Raw genomic sequence first — 20,978 nt, forward strand, 5'->3', positions numbered from 1 at the left:
ATAATTACAAATTGTATATATATTCAGTGTTCTGGTGTGTATTGATCAGCAGGCAAACATAACTCACACCACCAAAAGAAGTTCCACAGACAAGAAACTAAGGTGGGCTAGGAGATAATCCTCCAAAGACAATTGCCAGGTATTTGTGGAAGGGAAGAATGATGGCATTAGCATGCCATTGATCACAGACTGATCCCATCACCATTTGCCATTGTTCACCCCAGTCCCTCAGTCCTGAGACCAAGATGTGAATGACCACAGACTTTTAGACTCACCAAACCGGTTTTGCCATGTGGCTTGAAGCCACAAAGGATGGATTTTCTACACAAAATGGAGCAAATATTTTCCATTTCTATTAACAGAACTGTATATACTTAATGAGTGCTGTTTGTGTACATGCAAAATTTACAAACTTTAAGGTATACATTAATTCGTAGGTTCAACATAACCCAATGATGTTTGGACTTTATGTTTTCAGCATAATGCCTTGGTTAATCTGAAATTGGTTTGGAAAGTGAATTGTGCATAGGAAAAAACTTAACATGAACTTTAAGCTATGCAAATGAACCTCACGCAAAAGAGAGGCAATACACTGGCCACCTCTGACAGCATCAGCCAATCAAACACTGGATCTGAAAGGTGCCAATTTGCAATTCCCTCCTTCTAGAATCTTTTCTTCAGTGATCCTTCATCTGCATGTTCCAGAGTATAAGGATCGTCTGCACAGACGTTAGAACCTTCAACTTCAAGGCTCTTTGATCTGTGTCTACCAGAAAAAGGATCTTCTCTCCAGGAGTTCAACGTTCACAAGTACTTTGTGTTCAAGGCTGTGAAACGGATTCCAACTCCTTTCTTCCCACTGGAATGCGGCCCAGCTCAACAAGTGGAAGACGTTGGCGCTTGGAATCAGCAAGGCAAGGAATACAACCAGGCGGAATGTAAATATCACTTTACCAAACCTCTTTCCAGAGACCTTGGCATTAGTGTATCTTGTCAGTATACGATTATCTGATTTGCATTAGATTTTGCATAGCTGATGTCAGTTAATAACAAATAATCTCTTGATTTATTTGTTGAATTCAGAATAAGGTTTACCTTATTACTTCCAGAGGAACTACAGTTTATCTTTCCATAAGATAACTTGTAACAGCTACAGTCACATCCAACTCAGTCACTTGCATCTATCAATCGTTTTGCACTTTATCCATTCAGTAGTTGTTAGTTACTCTTGTCTATCCTTTTGTAAATAAAATCCTTTTATTACACTTGTGTCTCCCTTGTGTTGATAATACATTTAGTGGCTCTAAGTTAACGATATCTCACAAATAGTTCAGATTAGTCAGATGATGAATTTCCTCCAATTGATGTAATTCTAATTCAGTCAACAATCTTCCATGATTGGTGGAAGGTGGAATGCCTTGGCTGGTGCCCCGTAATGTAAGGACTCATCTGACACTCTCACACTCACCTTAGGTGACGTGTGACCAAAAATATAAAAACAATATTAATATTTAAGACCATAAATCACTACAGGTGTCTGAATCAATACACCAAACTAGCATCATGCACACAGAAACTGTACTGTAATGAATAAAGAGCAGAAAAAAGCTGAGATGAAGCCATTTTAAAGATATCGTTTTCAGTGGGGCCTAATTTATGTCCCTGTTCTAATTGAAGCTGTTTTTAACAACAAGGTGGCGAACAGCAGGAATAAATTCCCACAGCTCATTGTAATAAGGCAATCAGTACACCTGTGTCTTTTTGTAACTAGAGACACCATTTTTTTTCTCCACCTGAGCTCAACGATATGTTCAGAGCTAATAAAGCATGGCTGTTTAGTCTGATTTGAGATGGGGGAAAAACAGAGTTATAAAAACAGCCAAAGTCAATTATTCCATGATAAATATTTTAAAGAGTAGTATGCTACATTTATGTCACATGACCTCATCACAGCATGGGAGTATATATATATATATATTTTTTTTTTACCCAGCATTTGTTTGTAATTTTCTGTTTATTGTGTAAATTATGTTATGGCAATCAATGGGAAGAAACACTGTATTAGCAGTATTTAGTGTAACATCCTCTCAGCTAACAGGGAACGTTCCCAGAACTTTAGTTAACGTTCTGGCAAGGTTCTCTCAAAGTCATGTTTATAGAGTGTTTGTTTAAAGTTATCATGGTCTTTAATAATATTCTCAAAATGGTAGCACAAAAACGCTATTTATACATTGTTCATGGAGATTTTTTTCTGAAACATTATAATTGGATGTTTTTTTGTTTTTTTATGTAACCGTTAGAATGTTCAGGGAATGTTCAAAAGTAACATTCCCATGATGTTTGCAAAATAATAAAAAAAATTGTAAAACATTCAGGGAACATTCAGAAATAGCATGTTCTTAACTAAATGGGAACGTTAGCAAAACGTTCTTAGAATATATTTTTGTTAGCTGGGATTGTGCACTAGCACTTGAATAGATGGATAAAAAAGTTAAAGGAAATTAGGTATTGTATACCATAATTCAATATATTTTACTGAATAAAACAATGTCACTTGGTGAACTGAACCACCGATTCAAATGCGAGTGGGCCGCTGTATTAGGAGGGGTTCAAAACAGAGCCTGCACTATTTACAGGAAATGAGAAAGTCAAATGCGGGCTGACTCTGTGGGACGGGAGCCCGTCTCGCCGCTTAGCTCGGCCCGCCAGACGTAATCGGTTCACACTACCTGATTTAAGACGGAGGTCTTTAGATTTAAATGTCCCATTAGAATTCAATAGATGGGAGAGGTGATAAGCATCTAAACCATAGCAGGGCATGTGCAAGCAGAACAAAATGCTGATTAAAAGATGCGCTAGGCAGTTCACCCTCTGAATGTGCAAGGACTTGTCACTGTTGAATCTATGGCATCTTGATTCAGGCTGAAATCTACTTGCCGGCAGCCTCCGTTCCTAGTCTCTCGGTAGTATGTGAGACAGCATTTTTGTACCTCTTAAAGTCAACATGAAATGTCATTTGCAACCTATTTTGCTTCTGTAATGTGACATTTCTGAGAGAAAGATGATATTAAATATGAAAAAAGAAGAGTGGGACTCTTTATTATCCATCTGTAAATTATTGGATTGTGGGAAGTGGGTGTTGCATCCAAAAATGGAGCGGGTAGTTGGCATTCCAGTGGCTATAATCTTAATCAAAGATTATGAAGACAAAAATGATCCAGATGGAGGCATTTAAGAAGACGGCATGTTAAGCAATCATTCAATTCTGACTTCCATGAATCCCTTTCTGCTCTAATAAGGCAGCATTTTCAGACTCTCTTTTTGTCTTATTCTCCTGTTGTGCGACCGTGAAAGCTATCCACCGATCCACTTACACAGTGCAAGAATCACTCGGATAACTAAGAGTTAAAAAAGAAGGAAAAGAAAACAACTCTATATTGACCAAAACCCTTCTATCTGGTGTTTAAAACGCAGCGAATCAAAAGTCTCCAGTGGCTTTAATGCAAGGGACTGACTTCCTTTTATTCCACAGAACAAACCCCCTATTGAGCGCAAGAAAGCCTCGGACAGCAGAAGTCCAGCCTCCCGTGCCCCCGATGTTGCACTCGCTCCAATCCGGCCTTTCAAAGAGGCAAGACCTTTTGGGGCTTTCAGTGTCTCAGAGAGCCCAGAGTCCTGGTGGTGCCACGGAGACCCGCTGATCTTTCTTTGGAAGAGTGATATTGTTGGAATATGAGAACATGGAGTCACACAGCAAGTTAGAACAAGCTAAATGCCACCTACCGGATTCAGAAAGCCTGAGGGACAAACTCACACTGCTGCCACAGAGTACCGGCTCTATGCCTGACCTTTAACTCTGTGTCACAGCAACCTGAAAATCACACAAGACATGGATTAGAACTTTCATGGTAGAAACTGAGTCACACTTGGCACTGTAGTTGGGAAGCATTGAGAGTTTTATATCAGAAAGGAGATGGGATAGGTTTGGTGTGTTAGAAATGTGATCAGAAGGCTGGTTTTCTGTTCATTATCTGTCAGGAAACATGTCACGGCATGAACTGGGAGCTTTTATATCTGCAAATTACTTAGAAGTTTTGTGAACTTGAAATATACTGTCATATTGTCACCTTAATTTAAGTTGAGTCAGTTTTAGTTATATTGACGTACTGACTGAATTTTGTTTTTCGGAAGTTAGGAGGAATGAACTCATACTTTTCCTTATAATAAGAATCATTGGAGCTCGCTGAATTGCTTTCCTGTTGGTTTTATACTGGTTATCCAACTGAATCAGGCAGTGGCTCGCCATCTGCACTCCCATTGGTGGTCAGTGCATATTGATTTGCATACTCTTTAACTCTGTCGCATCACCGGTGGTCTCTATCGTAAATGTCAACCAGCAATTGCTAACTCTCATTAAAAATGAACATTGTCCTATGACTTTGTCGCTACAAATCGCTTTGTGAATAACCCTTTTGGTATGTTTTGTTGTTGTCGCCTTAGAAAAAAACAAAGGGTTTTATCAAAGTTGTTTCAAAGTGACTTTTTATGCCAACATTTTAAAATACATTTAAATAAATAACATTTAAAATACATTTTTAATAAATAAAATAAAATAAATGAATAGTAAATTTAAGAAATAATAAGTAGTAAATAAGTAAATTAAATAATTACATTTTGTATAAATTAAAATAAATAATAAATTATGTTCCTTTGTGTTTTACAGAAGAAAGTCATACAGTTTTGGAACAACGTGATGGTGAGTAAATGGAGCGATCATATCAGTGTTTTGATTTTTTTACACTGGATCAGATGCAATGGAAGAAAAGTATAAAATATTTAAATGTTAAATAAAATGTAATAATAAAATATGTAAAATAAATATCTGGTTCAGTCATGAAACTCTATTGGGTGCAGACTGATTAGACCTGTATTCAATCTGCAAGGAATCACATCATACTTAGAAGTTACATGGCACATACATGGCACAATCTGATTGGCCTCTGCTGATCCTGCAGCCAATGAGATTGCTTGCTCAACATTTAAATAGTCTGGTTCATTGTTTACTGTAAGCTAGTCCTGCAACACGCTATCAGAGTTCCTCTGAAACCCTCCACCTTCCCCAGCTCCACCTGTCAATATCTGCTACAGGATTTATGTTTCTATTTATGCTGCAGCAGCATATCTTACATGCTCACATCATGTCTGTCTATCTGTTAGCAGTAGCAAGTCCATCAGCGTAGCAGATCTAGTCCGCCAACACTTTAACATTGCCATATTCAATGACATGCTAAAACTATTCAGAGAGTTGTCATGATTCAAAGTAGATAAACCAATAAAACAGCAACAAAATTATTCACAAACATGAAAAAGTTAAAGTTCTGCAAAAGAAAGAAAGTCATATAGGTTTGGAACGACATGAGGGTGAGTAAATAAATGGATTGCATGGGTGTTTCGAACACAACTCTGTAAGTATGCAATATTCCATGACCAACAAGTGCTTTGACTCCAAAGCCTCAAATGTTCCTTTTGCTGGCAGCCTCATTCATGTTTGTGGTTCTAGACCATCATTCATTCACACACCTACGCTGCGTTTCATTGGTGCGAGGAGTGAATGTGCAAGACGGCATGAGCCAGATGAGCCACACAATACAATACTGTATATCAGCTCCAGTGCATTATTGCATAGCAGAGCAACTGAGGCCACAGAGAGTCAAATAATGAAACATATATGTATAGACTGAAATTGAGATTTGCTGTTTCAGGGAAATGCCGGTGAATGTTGCTTAAATTATGAAAGTCAGAAAGTTAAAGCCATACGGAAAACTGCTGTTTATCCCATGAGAACCTTCCCTCTCAGTCTCTTTCTCTCTCTTTCAACCTCTCTTGCTCGCCTACACGCTCATAAATTGAGTGATATCATTGCAGCATGTGATAAATATATTATTTAAATGAGCTTTAACTAAACATGCTTTGCAATGTAATCAGTATATTTGTAAAATCCCATCGCTCAGTCTGTTAATGTAAAGAGAGTAAAATGCATTGCTGTCTCAGAGTAAATGGAGTAATTAGATATTGTGGCTGTGCTTGAATTTGCAGTTTGCGTTCGTTTAGCTGTATTTATGAAGCAAGCTAATTTAAAAAAATCAATTATCTTCCCTTTTGCAACAGACAACAATTTGAGTGTTGTTTTCAAAGTGTTTGATAAGCCCTTAATTTTCTCTTTTTGAAAAATGTGCCTGTGATTTTTATTTACAACGTGTCCATTGAGGGAAAAACACACACTCTTTATTTTTGTCTTGTTTTACGCATTCTTAAATCAAGTCACATTTACTTGAGAAGCAAAATTTGAAAAATAATATAAGTCTTGTTTTGCGAATAATATATCAAAATGCTTTAAACAAGACAAAAAATATCTGCCAATGGGTTCAGAAAAATAAACTTGTTCTTGTTTTCAGCAAAAACACACTTCATTTCGATAAATCTTTTCAGAAAACAAAACTTAAAATTGCATAATTTAGCATCTCAAGTAAATGTATCTTGATTTAACAATGTTTTGATATTTGCACTGGAATACAGGACAAATACTGAGTAGGAAGTGGCTAATATTGAGTTTTGCAGTGTCAATGGCTGAAATAAAAGGCTATTCATTTTATCTGTGCATCCTAATGGCAAAAGTACAATCCTAAACTATTTTAATCAGCTGACCCCACAAATTAGCTCACATTAGCAGCTCAGCTTCGTCATAAGCACATCTGCACGAATTTTGTGGCTCAAATTGTTGTGACTCAAAGCTGTTTTGTTTATCTGCAGCGATGGCTTTTACTGGCCGGGAGCGCTGAGCACAGGTTTGGCCTTATCGAATGAAACAGCGCTGGAATATTTCACGTTGGTAAGTATGTGAACAGTAAGGAACCCTCGGGCCAAACTCTGCCAGGTCTGCTGCTCTCAGCACAGGCTCGGCTCTGACGGAACGTCTCATTAATGAGAGAGGGAAATGTCACATACAGGCAAGCGGGGCGAAGCATTTTGACTTGCCCCATAAAAGTCCACGTAAAATAATGAGATTCCCTGTTACTTGCGTTTCTGTCCGTACTTCTCCTCGCACACGGTCTGCAAAATGGGTTGTGTTTTCTTTTAAGAGAACTTGTAGTGTTTCCAAATGGAAGTGCACATGCAGGGGAAATGTACATCATGAAAATGCACAAATCAGCACGTCCTTGACTTTTATGTCATAAAATGAACAAATGGGAATTCTGTGAGAACTACTCTCATTTTATGCCTGCAAACTGTCGCTTAAAAAGGAGAACATCATGATGACATTATAATCCATTATTAGAGAAGTGGTTTCTCATGGATTTGTTTTGAAATCTAAAATTAACCATATTCATTTATTCCATTCTTAAAATAATGAAGGAATTTTCAGCCTTATTAAAGGGTCACAAACCATAAAAGAATGAAGAAGACGACGTATGGTATGGAACAGTAGTTTCTTTAATATCTTTGCCAGCGCAAACTCTCTTTTGGTGTTAAAAAACTACCGCTATCTCACGACCAATTCGTACGAGTGATAAAAAGGTGGCTAATTCGTACGAATTCGTACAACCTCACTCGTACGAATTTGTACAATTTGTCTAAACCCACGTGATGGGTAGGTTTAGGGGCGGGGTCAGGGGTAGGTCATTCGTATGAATTCATACGAATTGGGCAATTTGTAAAATATGTACGATTTAGCAAAAATCGTACTAATTCGTACGAGTGAGGTCGTATGAATTCGTACGAATTAACCACCTCGTAGAATTCGTACGAATTGCCGTGAGATCAGGCTGGTCATGCAGTGAAAATTAGCGCTGAAAAGACGTGGGCTGGGTTTCCCGATAACGTTGTCTCTTAGCGCACTACGAAGACTCTTAAGGTATAACTTAACTGAAGGTATACCATTGCTAGGCGTGTTCCCCGAACCATACCTTAGGAAGCTGCTTAAGATATACCTTCTTACGTGCGACGTTAGCCGGTGCTCTCCGTGGCGATGGTGCTGAATATCGATGGCTCGAGAATCAATTATTCTCTCTTGCAGTGGCTGTTTATGTGAGAAAGCGGTATTCTTTATAAAAGAAGCACTTCAGAAATAGTTGAAATTGCATTTATTAGGACTCATGGGATATTATAAAAAAATAATCCAAATTATAATAGCCTATAATAGCCTAGCCTACATATTTTTAAATTGTATCATATATTGCTGCCATAATAACCATTTCAAATGTTTACGTCTTTATTAATTTTTATTTTAAAGCTAAGAGTGGTCCAGGGCTGGGTTTCCCGAAACCTTCTTAACACTACGTCGTTCTTAAGTTACACCTTAAGCCATACCTTATTGATAATACGTGTTTCCCGAAACGTTCTTAGTCATACGTTCGGAAGGTTGGTCTGGACCACTCTTAGCTTTACCTTATCACTGTTGCAGGGCTGAGTTTCCCGACAACGTTGTCTCTTAGCGCGCTACGAAGACTCTTAAGGTATAACTTAACTGAAGGTATACCATTTCTAGGTGTGTTCCCCGAACTATACCTTAGGAAGCTGCTTAAGATATACCTTCTTACGTGCGACGTTACCGGGTGCTGTCCGTGGCGATGGTGCTGAATCTGCTGATATCGATGGCTCGAGAATCAATTATTCTCTCGTGCAGGGGCTGTTTATCTGAGAAAGCGGTGTTCTTTATAAAAAAAGCACTTTAGAAATAGTTGAAATTGCATTTACTAGGACTCATGGGATATTATAAAAAATAATAATTGTATCATATATCGCTGCCATAATAACCATTTATTTTTTTTACATGCTTTCTTCTCTTTCCCATTTTTGTTCGCTGAGGTGGAGCTGCGATGAAATATTGTTCTTGTAAATACTTTCAAGCATTTCAGTAATAAAAGTGTACGTCACGTACGGTGCTCGGCAGTGATCAAAAAGGATTTAAACAGTGGATTTTGAATCTCTTCTTGAAAACGCAGAGATGTGGATTCAGACGGCAATTAAATTACCACACGACCTGTTTGTCAAAAAACAGTAGGTACTAATTTGGCCAGGGATTTTTACGTGGGTTGGTTAAGAAAAAACTCTGACATTATGGATTCGGACGGCACTAAAATCATCGACCCTGTAAATGTTTAAAATACCGTACGAGCCCATGATAAGCAATATTAGCGTCCGAATAGGACTTAACTAGCCTCTTTAATTAAAATAAATTTATAAAATTTTATATAATAATATAATAAAATTCTAACAACAATCAGTGTAATGACAAATTTATTCTTTGCATGAAAACACTTGAATTAGCCTAACTGAACACTGTCTGGGTGTATTAAAACTTCAGAATTATATTCATATAGCCCTGCAACAGTGATAAGGTAAAGCTAAGAGTGGTCCTGGGCTGCGTTTCCCAAAAGCATCGTAAGCCTAAGTTGATCGTAAAAACGATCGTACGACTGATCTTAATATTACGGTCTGTTTCCCAAAAGCATCGTAGCTTAAGTAGCACTTGAAAATCTTCGTAGATCTACGAGTGCTCTGGAGTAATCGTACATCACCAAGTTCATCGTAAGAAGACAGATTTATGAGGACACCTGCAGGACAACCGACAGATTACACCTTTAACTTTATTCAAATGCAATGTGATTATAATATAAGGTTTGATTGTACTTTATTGTACACTTTATTACTCTTTTTTTGTTGTTGGTTAAATTAATGTATAAATTAAATAATTAAAAAGGTCAGAAAACAAAACAAAAAATAGAAATAATTTAATCTAATAATTTTAATCAAAATTAAAAGAATGAACAAAAAATAAATAAAAGAAATCCTTTTAATCTGTTAAAAATTACATCTTTGTTTCACTCTATCTCCTCTAAAAGGACATTAATTTCATCTTTTTGAAAGGAATCTTTATTTTTTATTTTATTTTTTAGCTATTTTGTCAGTGCCTGTAGGTGCTTTATATAGACTTGTCTTGATTGCTAATCCACAACAGATGACAATTATTAGGTTAAACGTTCCATATAAGGTTATGTTTCAGCACTTCACGAATGGACAGCGACTCTTAAGTAGCACGTAGAGCGCATTCTCGCGCGTTCATGTTAAGTGCATTTTTGGGAAACGCTCGTGGAATTGCTGCGAGCGTTCGTAACCTTGCACGTAGAAAGCGCTCTTAAGAGCTAAGATACATCGTTATCGGGAAACCCGGCCCAGACCAACCTTCCGAAAGTATGACTTACAGAAGGTATACTTAACTAAGAAGGTTTCGGAAACCACGTATTAACGATAAGGTACAGCTTAAGGTGTAACTTAAGAACGACGTAGCGTTAAGAAGGTTTCGGGAAACGCAGCCCTGGGCCCGGCGCTCACTCTTAGCGTGCTAAGAAGACTCGAAAGATATATCTTACCAAATTTGTTTATGTTCCTAAGTGTGTTCCCCGAACTATACCTTAGAAAGCTGCTTAAGATATACCTTCTTACGTGCGACGTTACCCGGCGCTGTCCGTGGCGATGGTGCTGAATTGGTTGAAATCGATGACTCGAGAATCAATTATTCTCTCGTGCAGGGGCTGTTTATGTGAGAAAGTGGTGTTCTTTATTAGAGAAGCACTTCAGAAATAGTTGAAATTGCATTTATTATGATTATTGGATATTATAAAAAATAATCCAAACTATAATAGCCTATAATAACCTAGCCTACATATTTTAAAATTGTAACATATATTGCTGCCACAATAACCTTTTCAAAAATGTACGTGCCTTCTTCTCTTTCCCATTTTTGTTCGCTGAGGTGGAGCTGCGATGAAATATTGTTCTTGGAAATACTTTCCAGCATTTCAGTAATAAAAGTTTACATCTTGCGTACGGTGCTCGGCAGTGATCAAAAAGGATTTAAACCGTGAATTTCGAATCTCTTGTAAACTCAGAGATATGGATTCAGGCGGCAATTAAATTACCACACGACCTGTTTGTCAAAAAACAGAAGGTACTAATTTGGCCAGGGATTTTTACGCGGGTTGGGTGAGAAAAACACTGATATTATGGATTCGGACGGCACTAAAATCACCGACTTACCCCTGTAAATGTTTAAAATACGACGAGCCCATGAGAAACAATATTAGCGTCCGAATAGGACTTAACTGACAGTAGCCTATGCTTTCACTGGCCTTTAAAGGAGCGTTTTAATTAAATTAATAATATTGTATAATAATATAATTTTAAAAAATAATCAGTGTAATGACAATTTTATTCTTTGCATGAAAACACTTGAATTAGCCTAACTGAACACTGTCTGGGTGTATTAAAACTTCAGAATTATATTCATATAGACCTGCAACAGTGATAAGGTAAAGCTAAGAGTGGTCCAGACCAACCTTACGAAAGTGTGACTTACAAAAGATATACTTAGCGTACGAACGTTTCGGGAACCGTCCCATAAGGTTAAGAGAGAGGTTAAGGAATAGGTTAAGAACTACTTAGAGATAAGAACGCTTTGGGAAACCGGGCCCAGGTCTATACGAATTTAATTCTGAAGTTTTAATACACCCAGACAGTGTTCAGTTAGGCTAATTCAAGTGTGTTCATGCAAAGAATAAAATTGTCATTACACTGATTGTTGTTAGAATTTTAATTATATTATTATATATATATTATATTATTCATTTAGTAAAAGAGCGCTTTTAAAGGCCAGTGAAAGCATAGGCTACTGTCAGTTAAGTCCTATTCGGACGCTAATTGTTTCTCATGGGCTGGTATGGTATTTTAAACATTTACAGGGGTAAGTCGGTGATTTTAGTGCCGTCCGAATCCATAATATCAGTGTTTTTTCTCACCCAACCCGCGTAAAAATCCCTGGCCAAATTATTACCTACTGTTTTTTGACAAAACTCACAGATTTGGATTCAGACGGCAATTCAATTACCACATGAGTTTACAAGAAAAATTCTGTTTAAATCCTTTTTGATCACTTCCAAGCACCATACCTAAGATATACACTTTTATTACTGAAATGCTGGAAAGTATTTGCAAGAACAATATTTCATCGCAGCTCCACCTGAGGGAACAAAAATGGGAAAGAGAAGAAAGCATGTAAAAATTTGAAATGGTTATTATGGCAGCAATATATGATAGGCTATCATTTTAAAATATGTAGGCTAGGCTATTATAGGCTATTATAGTTTGGATTATTTTTTATAATATCCCATGAGTCCTAATAAATGCAATTTCAACTAAGTGCTTATTTTATAAAGAACACCGCTTTCTCACATAAACAGCCCCTGCACGAGAGAATAATTGATTCTCGAGTCATCGATATCAACATATTCAGCACCATCGCCACGGACAGCACCGGCTAACGTCGCACGTAAGGTATATCTTAAGCAGCTTCCTAAGGTATGGTTCGGGGAACACGCCTAGCAATGGTATACCTTCAGTTAAGTTATACCTTAAGAGTCTTCATAGCGCGCTGAAACTCAGCCCAGACCAACCTTCCGAATGTATGACTTACAGAAGGAATACTTAACTAAGAACGTTTCGGGAAACATGTATTAACGATAAGGTACAGCTTAAGGTGTAACTTAAGAATGACATAGTGTTAAGGAGGTTTCGGGAAACCCAGCCGTGGTTATTTTTGTGGCTGAGCTTATTGCAAATGCATTTGTAGGAGTTTCCCTTTCAGACACAAAATGTATGGGAGAAGAGTATTTAAATTAATCATGCAAGGTGATTTACTAAGGTTTGCGCTAGTCAATGTACTGGTATTTGGGCCGTTATTTAACTCCCCTAAAAACGAGTCTTAAACCACACTCTAATTTGCTCTTAAACAGACTCTTGGTAGATTGTGTTGGTCATTATGGAAATCAATCAATCTATCTGTCTATCTATCCATCTATCCATCCATCTATCTGTCAACTTTGAGCATTAACAATAATGTGTTAAAGTATGAAATTGAATGAATACTTGGCATTACCATCCAACTGTGTGTAAATCACATTCAATCTAACCAGAGCTTAAAGCTTTAAAAACACTCTAAGAGATGATCTAATCTACGACAGACATGAGAGTGGAAATTCATATGTAAAAGCCATTCTGTGCCTCATAAAATCAAATCTTCAAATGGGACCCTGCTTAGCGGCAGAGGATGAGTTTGCTTTGATATCATGCATTTTTGATTAGTCTGGCCTCGGCCAGTCTCCCGATGTGCTGGCGTGTGAAGGGCAGAGAGAGAGAGTTTGGAGGTCACGCTCACAGTCTGATATCCCCACAGCAAACAGCATCCCAGGAAACAAACACTCCAATATGCAAAGTGCTTATCATTTTTCATTGAGTTCCACTAGCGAAATGGTATTTGAACTCAGGTCAAAGTTTCTAGGGGTTTTTTTTGTACCTTTTTTTTTAAGTGTAACTTCTCTTTTGCGGCCAAAGGCTCAGTGGGGTCTCTCAGTCAGAAATGTAATGGGAATGTATGACCGTTTGGTTCTTTGACAATCTACAGCCACATTACCTCTGAGATTGAAGTGACTGGCCCAATTAGAGTCAAATGACACTCATGCGCTGACAAGTGGATAATTATGTGGGAATATAAGTCGTCTGTGAATCCCTATTTAACTTTTAACAGAAAAAAGCATATACATCTCTTAAAAAAACTAGCATTTGTGTCCATCTGTTCCACTTTAGATTTTTTTTTATGTCAGAAAATAATTTATATATATATTTTTTATTTTTTATTTTATTTTTATTTTTACAAATGGTCAGTGAAAGGTGTTTAACCATCAATTTTGATCAACAAAAAATATTTCAAATGCATTTATTTAATATTTTATAATATTAATAACATTAAGACATTACATTACATAACAGAAATAACTATATATATATATATATATATATATATATATTATTATTATTATATATTTTTTGTAAATATGTCTAGCTAATAATGTTTAGCTAATGATCGACATTTGAATTCAAAGGATGAGTGACTAATTTCCAATTAAACACATTTTAATTGTTTTTTATTTCTATTTCAGACTCATGACTTAAATCTTTAAAAAGTGATGAACAGCTCGCTTCGCTCCTAGGCAAGTTTTTCTTTTCGCACAAAGCTGCATTTACTCCAACTAAAGGAGTAGACCTGACGTTTGCTGAACCGGAGTTCAGAGAAGCCACATTCACAGTTAACGTCGAGTTGTGTTGTACTGTGAGCATCGGTGCTTTTATTCTGACTCGCCCTGAATGAGAGAGAATGCAAAGTGAAAAGCCCTGATCTTGTTCACAATCCTGCTGTCTGATGTCAGCAGACACAAGGGTGACAAAATGTCACTTTAATCAGCCGTAATTAAGAACGAGGCAGAATACCTCCCAGGGTTTCTACACACTCAAGATAGCTTTCGTCTGGTGCTTGCTTCACAGCCACGGTGACAAGAAAAAGAGTGACAAAACAACCTCGGGTCATAGAAATGTATAAATAAAGGTGACACATCTGACAGATAAAGATCATAAAGCAGCAATAAGCCTTGACTAGAGCTTGTACTAATTCTAATTAATCTTATTAATCAACATTAGATGTATAATGCAAGAGAATTCTATTGTGGGGTTATTTATAATTAATACAAACACTATCATGGATGGAATCATATTTAATCTTAAGGAAACTATGTAAGAATCAATGATATATGCTCGTCATTTCTTGATTGTAGTACAGGAGTCCCACAGGGATCGATTCTGGGACCAATTTTATTTAGCTTGTATATTATTGACTATTTGACAGATTAGAGATTAGTTGGGCATCACAACAATATGGTGGCAAAATTTTTCCAGTTTTGATGACGTTACTCATTCTGATTTGTACATGATGGAAGAGGATGATACATGTCCGTAGGTCCAGATTTAATCAGATTTATTTTGTGAAGAAATAACTCAGGTGCATGTTGGCGGCTTATAGGAAGATTTACTCCCTGCAGCTTGCAGATACATTAGAACAATCTAAAAACAATCTCTTTAATGAAATTTTTTTATGCAGCCTCTCATCTCCTTGTATAGAATAGGGATTTAAGCAAAAAGCATCGAAAGTACAGATCAGTGAGAGCACAACCTTCCTTTCAGTCAAGGGGAATTATTTTCAGGGGAAATCAGGAAAAGCATATTCCCAATATGATGCTTTTTCTTTTTTTCCTATAAATCAAGTGTCGTTGGAGAGAATCCAGAGGTCTTGTCATTGCGTGAGAATGGCCTATGTGAAGCACGCAGTTTAATCATTGATTTGGTCTCACACGGGGAACCATGGGATAGCTTATTTCATCTGTTAACCACATTTAATGCAATGTCCTTCCCTTGACTGAGCTGCTCAGATGTTCGTTTTAATGCAGCATTCAGGAGCTCAGAAACATGCAATCCCTGTGAGAGCGTGAGACTGCATAGGACACATGCAGTAATGCATCGTAAAATGTATTTTAAACAAAGTAGCCAGTTTCTGACAAAAACAGCTCTTAGGAAACTTTCGGTTCTTCGGCAACAAAAAGGGAAAAATAAAGGTGATCATGGAGTGTTGCAACAAATTTTGTTTAACTATTTTTTGTGTGTGTCTCATATTTTAATATTCACATACAGTACTTACACTATCGTTCAAATGTTTGCGGTCAGTAAGATGTTTTTGAATAAAGTCTTCTGCTCACCAAGGCTGCATTTATATGACCAGAAATACAGTAAAAACAGTAATATTGTGAAACGTTATTGCAATTTAAAATAACTATTTTGTATTTTAAAATATAATTTGATCCTGTGATCAAAGCTGAATTTTCAGCATCGTTACTCCAATCTTCAGTGTCACATGATCCTTCAGAAATCATTCTAATATACTGATTCGCTGCTTATTATCTTATTATCAGTGTTGTGCTGCTTAAGTTTTTGTGGAAACCATGATACTTTTATTTCAGGATTCTTTGTTGTTGAATAAAAACTTCAAAACAACAAGCTGATATTTTTTTTTAAATAGAAATCTTTTCTAACATTATAAATGTCTTTACTGTCTCTTTTGATAAATGTAATATGTCCTTGCTTTATTAATCAAAAAACTTTTGAACAATAAGGGCCCTATCTTGTACCCAGCGCAATTGACTTCGCACCGACGCATGTATCATTCCTATTTTGCACCCGCGCACAGCGGACTTTTCCCTCCACAGACGCACGTCGGTAAACTAGCAAATGCATTTGCGCTCCCGGGGGCGGTTCAGAGCAAAGAGGAGGCGTGTTACGGCGCAAAGGTATTTTGCAGGTTTAGAAAACAATTCCGCCACTGACCAGGAAAAACCTAGTCTAAAGTCAGTGGCGCGTTGCGCATGTTATTCATATGCTATTTTAAGGGCGCATGCTTGGCCATAATCAATGTAGCGTGTGCACAACGCGCATGCACTTTGCTTATCTCATCTACACACAGACGCAGCAGTTCTCATTTTTAGAAAACCATACATTATTACAAGGAAAAATATTAACACATGAGGGAAATCATTGTTGTGTCCATGAAGATGTAAAAAAACAGGCATAAATCTAGCTTACACATTTACCCAAATTATTTTACACCTGTTTAACCGAAGCTAATTTGGGTGTGTTTCTCCATCCACATACAATGTGACTTCTCTGTGTTTTACGGCCCTGACGAGAGCGTCGGTCTCCTCGGCTGTGAACCGCTCCTGGCGCGCGCCTGGCAAATCCGCCGTTATAATATCAATCCGCCATGGAACAAGCGGGCCTGCTCTTAAAGGGAATGTGAGATGTCGCTCTGATTGGTTTATTTCACGTTACGCCCAAACCACACCTATGAATAATGAACCTACTTCAGACCAACCCATTTTAGATTTGCATCGGGCGCAAGAGTCATTTATCCCGCCGGTATAATGGCAACAGCGCCCAAGACCCACCCACAAAGTTACTTGCGTTTCGCGCTTGATACTTGCGTTTCAGATCGTTAAAATAGGGCCCAATGTGTATCTATAAAATTGTTTCTATAAAATACTACATGCCCTTAAATTGTGTATATTAATGTCAAGTACAAAGAGTGCCGATGTTACAACCTACGGAGCTCCTGAAGGGACATAATGGGGAAAAAAAGTATGAAGCGGGAGGAAAATTTATATTTCAATGCTTTTGCGTTCTCCCTCAACTATTTTGCATTTCCCTAAGAAATGTTGCGTTCACTTGCAAACCTTTTGAGTTCTTTGCAAGCAAATGAAAAGTTTCTTAGGGGAATGCTAATGTTTTGTGAGGGAACGCAAACATTTTGCGAGTGAACCCAAAGTTTCTCGGGGGAACTCAAAACTTTTGCGACAAAACGCAAAAACATTGAAATATTTTTTTTACATTCCTGTCTGTAACAACCTACAGTACAATTGTGTGCATGATTTTCTTGTGGTAATCAAATACATTTTTGGTAATCGTAACATTTTCAATCAAAAAATGTAATTGTTTAATTTGAATTTTTTTTATTAAAAATGGAAACCATATACTGTGGAAAACATTTTAGTTTTGTAATATCAGCACTCTTTGTATTTGACAGTAATATACACAGTTTATGGATAAGTAGACATCTAAATTTTCATTTGAAGCAGGTAAATATGGAAATACATTGGACTTTATTTTACAGTATGTAAACTTACGTGGACTTACAGTGTACTTACCTAGGAAAGTACTGGGTAATATGGTAACTACATGTGTTAAGGTTAGGTTTAGGGGTAGGTTCAGGGTTAGTACCTAGTTATTACCCAGTTATTATAATTACAATAATAAGAATATAGTAGGTACATGCGGAACAGGACTGTAAAATAAAGTGCTAATGGAAATATTATTATAAAGTTTAAGTATAACAAATAAAATTGTAAAATAATAAAGAACCAAACATATCACAACAGACTCTTTTAAAATATCTTCTTTTGTGTTCCACAGAAAAAAGAAAGTCAAAGGTTTGGACCAACATGAGGACGAGTGAATGATGATGGTGTTACAGCACTCCCGGTCTCCACAGAAAACCTCACAAGTATCTGAAGTCAAAATCGGAGTATGCAAGTAGAAAATAATGGTTTTGAATGTATTTTTTAGCTCTGGTTTAGAAAAATGAACAGAGTATGACCTCATCATTTTCATATTGGTATCATAGCAACAGTTGAATTGAAACAAAGCTCTTCCTCTTTTTCTTTCTACCCTTCCCTGCTGTTTCCTTCATTGTGCTGTATCACTGTCCGGTGGGAATGCTTGCACACTGATTGTGAGAGGGAAAAAAAGGTTGACTTCCACCATTCCTCAGCATGCCGCCTGCATGCAGACCCCGGTAATGATATTCTATTGAAGGCTGTTGGGGGGAAACGTGACTGGAAGATTATTTTGAGTCTACTTTTTTTTGGTTTTGTTTGTTTTTCCCTCCTGCCTCTCCTCTTGCAGTCCCCTTTTCCTCAGGTTCTAGTGCTAAGGCTTGCAGACAGAAGAATTGTCTTACCCAGAGATATCAACTACTCATTATTTTTTGTAAACTCATTTCCAAACCAGATGCTCGTACATCATATTCTGGTGATAAAGCCGATTACCTCAGGAGCAGCTGAACACCGCAACACAAACTTTGTTTGGTTCTTCCTCCTAATATACGGCAGACAGAAATGACATTGGTGTTATTGGAACCAGTCGCAGCAAGCCCAAACCTATAACTGTGTTTCTCTAAGCCGAACATTTCAGGCGCTGAAGTAGCAAAATAAGAATAAAATGCACTTTACTTATTTATTATTGTGCGTTTCCTTAAAATAGCTTTAGAGCAGCAGCTACTGCTTTTGATTTGTGCATTTGTGTTTTCTGACACACAAGTCAGAAATACATTTACATTTAATATCAATGCAATGTTTGTAATGCAGAGAAGTGATCTCCTGAGGCTATTTCCAATGCTGAAGGGGGATGAAATGACATTAGTGCGTGAACAGAGAGCACACAACACAGTATAAGCTCAGGTAGTGGTCTGGATTTACCGCAGTCTGGATTTGGCTTTGTATTGAAGTTTACCTCCCTGATGCTTTACTTTGAAATAAACACAGACTAAGTGCTTTGTGAAGATTTGGCCCTTATGTCTGACATGGAGCAGCCTGGCTCGGCTGTGTTTATATGTGTTTTGGAAAATACTAAAATAAAACTCGTAAGAAACAGCACTTCTGTCAAATCGCAACTAAAATCAAAAGTGGCTAGTTTATTTCCCACTGTAGTTATAGTGTGAGTAAGGGTCATTGGCAAAAAAAAATTGGATATTTTCCACCTGAGCCTTAGATTTAAACCGTTTTTGTTTTTTACAATTGTCTGTTCTATATGTAAATATTAGTAAAGCTTTTAATCGGATTTATTAAACAATATGCTGATTATTTAATCAAAATATTTAAATGAAGGTTATTCGAAGACTGTTTAACGTGGCAGACAAAAGCATAAAATACTCAAAACCGCCTTAACATGTATTGTTATTTTTTTCATTATTAATTTGTTATTCTATCACTGGACACAGCAATCTATTTTGCAATCAAGTTGGGCCATTTTCTTTGTGTGATTTTTTTATTTATTTTTCAATTGTTAATTACATTTAACTTAACTTAAGAGTACTGTAAGAGTTGATTTCATAATGGTGCAAAAAATATGAATAAAACAAGGAATTAATATTTTTTATTTAGCATGAAAAAAAAAAGTGTTCATAATTGACAATAAAACCCTTTATAAAAAATATTTAAAATAAATGCTATTCTTTCGAACTCTTTTGCTGCAAATCAGCATATTAGAATGATTTCTGAATGATCATGTGAGACTGAAGATTTGAGTAATGATGCTGAAAATTCAGATTTGCATCACAGGAATAAAAAAATAGAAAATTCTTTTAAATTGTAATAATATTTCGCATTTTTGGTCAAATAAATGCAGCATAACAGACTTCTTTCAAAAACATAACAAATCTTGCTGACCCCAAACTTTTGAACAGTAGTGTATATGTACAGTTTAAAATAATATTTGATCTATGTAGGCCTAAATGTAGATCTGGAGACAAGATGGTGTATTTCCTGAACTAATTGACAGTCATCTTCATAATTAATTTTCTTCTTTCTCTTCTCTCAGGTGTCTTCACTGTGAACTGGGTTATTTTGCCTCTAACACACAAAGAGGCAAGGTGTGTAAAGATATTTTCTGCTCTCACTGGGGCAATTCACTTTTATTATGGATGCATGCACATTTTGTCGATAGGGCTTTTAAAATGAATTATATTCATTACAACAACATTAAATGGATGCTAGAATGTTAAAGACTGAATTAATGAGTTAATTTTTCTCTTCTGTATGCTTTTAATCTGGGGAAACCGCTCTCAGAGAAATTAATGTTTACCACAAATGATTTACTAGCCGGGAGGTTTCAGTAATAAATAGAAGGTGTGAAATAATATTGTGTGTTTATTTGCAGTGTTCCTCCTGGCTAGACTAAGCCTTGGCATGCTAACTCTGAGCTTTGTGTCGGATGTAATGAATGTCTTGAAGGTGTCATTTTGGAGAAACTTCATAGGCTTACGTTAGTGTAATATATATATATATATATATATATATATATATATATATATACATATATACATATATATATATATATATAATTATGACTTAATACGGTATGCATTTTCTGTACTCTTTTTAAATTGAATACATGTTAAAATAATATAGATTCTATGGTTGTTGGTGCCAGACGGGCCGGTCTGAGTATTTCACAATCTGCTCAGTTACTGGGATTTTCACGCACAACCATTTCTAGGGTTTACAAAGAATGGTGTGAAAAGGGAAAAAACATCCAGTATGCGGCAGTCCTGTGGGCGAAAATGCCTTGTTGATGCTAGAGGTCAGAGGAGAATGGGCCGACTGATTCAAGCTGATAGAAGAGCAACTTTGACTGAAATAACCACTCGTTACAAC

The 20,978-nt window shown here is 36.7% G+C and overlaps 1 long non-coding RNA gene across 5 annotated transcripts in view; it reads left to right on the forward strand.

The window, feature by feature from the left end:
• The first annotated feature begins 705 nt into the window (after positions 1–705).
• The window catches only part of LOC309509703, a 35,284-nt gene continuing 15,011 nt past the window's right edge, over positions 706–20,978 (forward strand). For 4 of the 5 annotated variants that reach the window (XR_014210007.1, XR_014210008.1, XR_014210009.1 and 1 more), the window contains exons 1-4: positions 706–938; positions 4,724–4,756; positions 6,811–6,889; positions 17,959–20,194. This is a non-coding gene — a long non-coding RNA (uncharacterized lncRNA). The remainder of the gene's footprint in view (positions 939–4,723; positions 4,757–6,810; positions 6,890–17,958; positions 20,195–20,978) is intronic. The other variant, XR_014210011.1, reaches the window with a different exon arrangement.

This window comes from Leuciscus leuciscus (assembly GCF_965113295.1).
Source record: "Leuciscus leuciscus genome assembly, chromosome: 11".
NCBI lineage: Eukaryota > Metazoa > Chordata > Actinopteri > Cypriniformes > Leuciscidae > Leuciscus > Leuciscus leuciscus.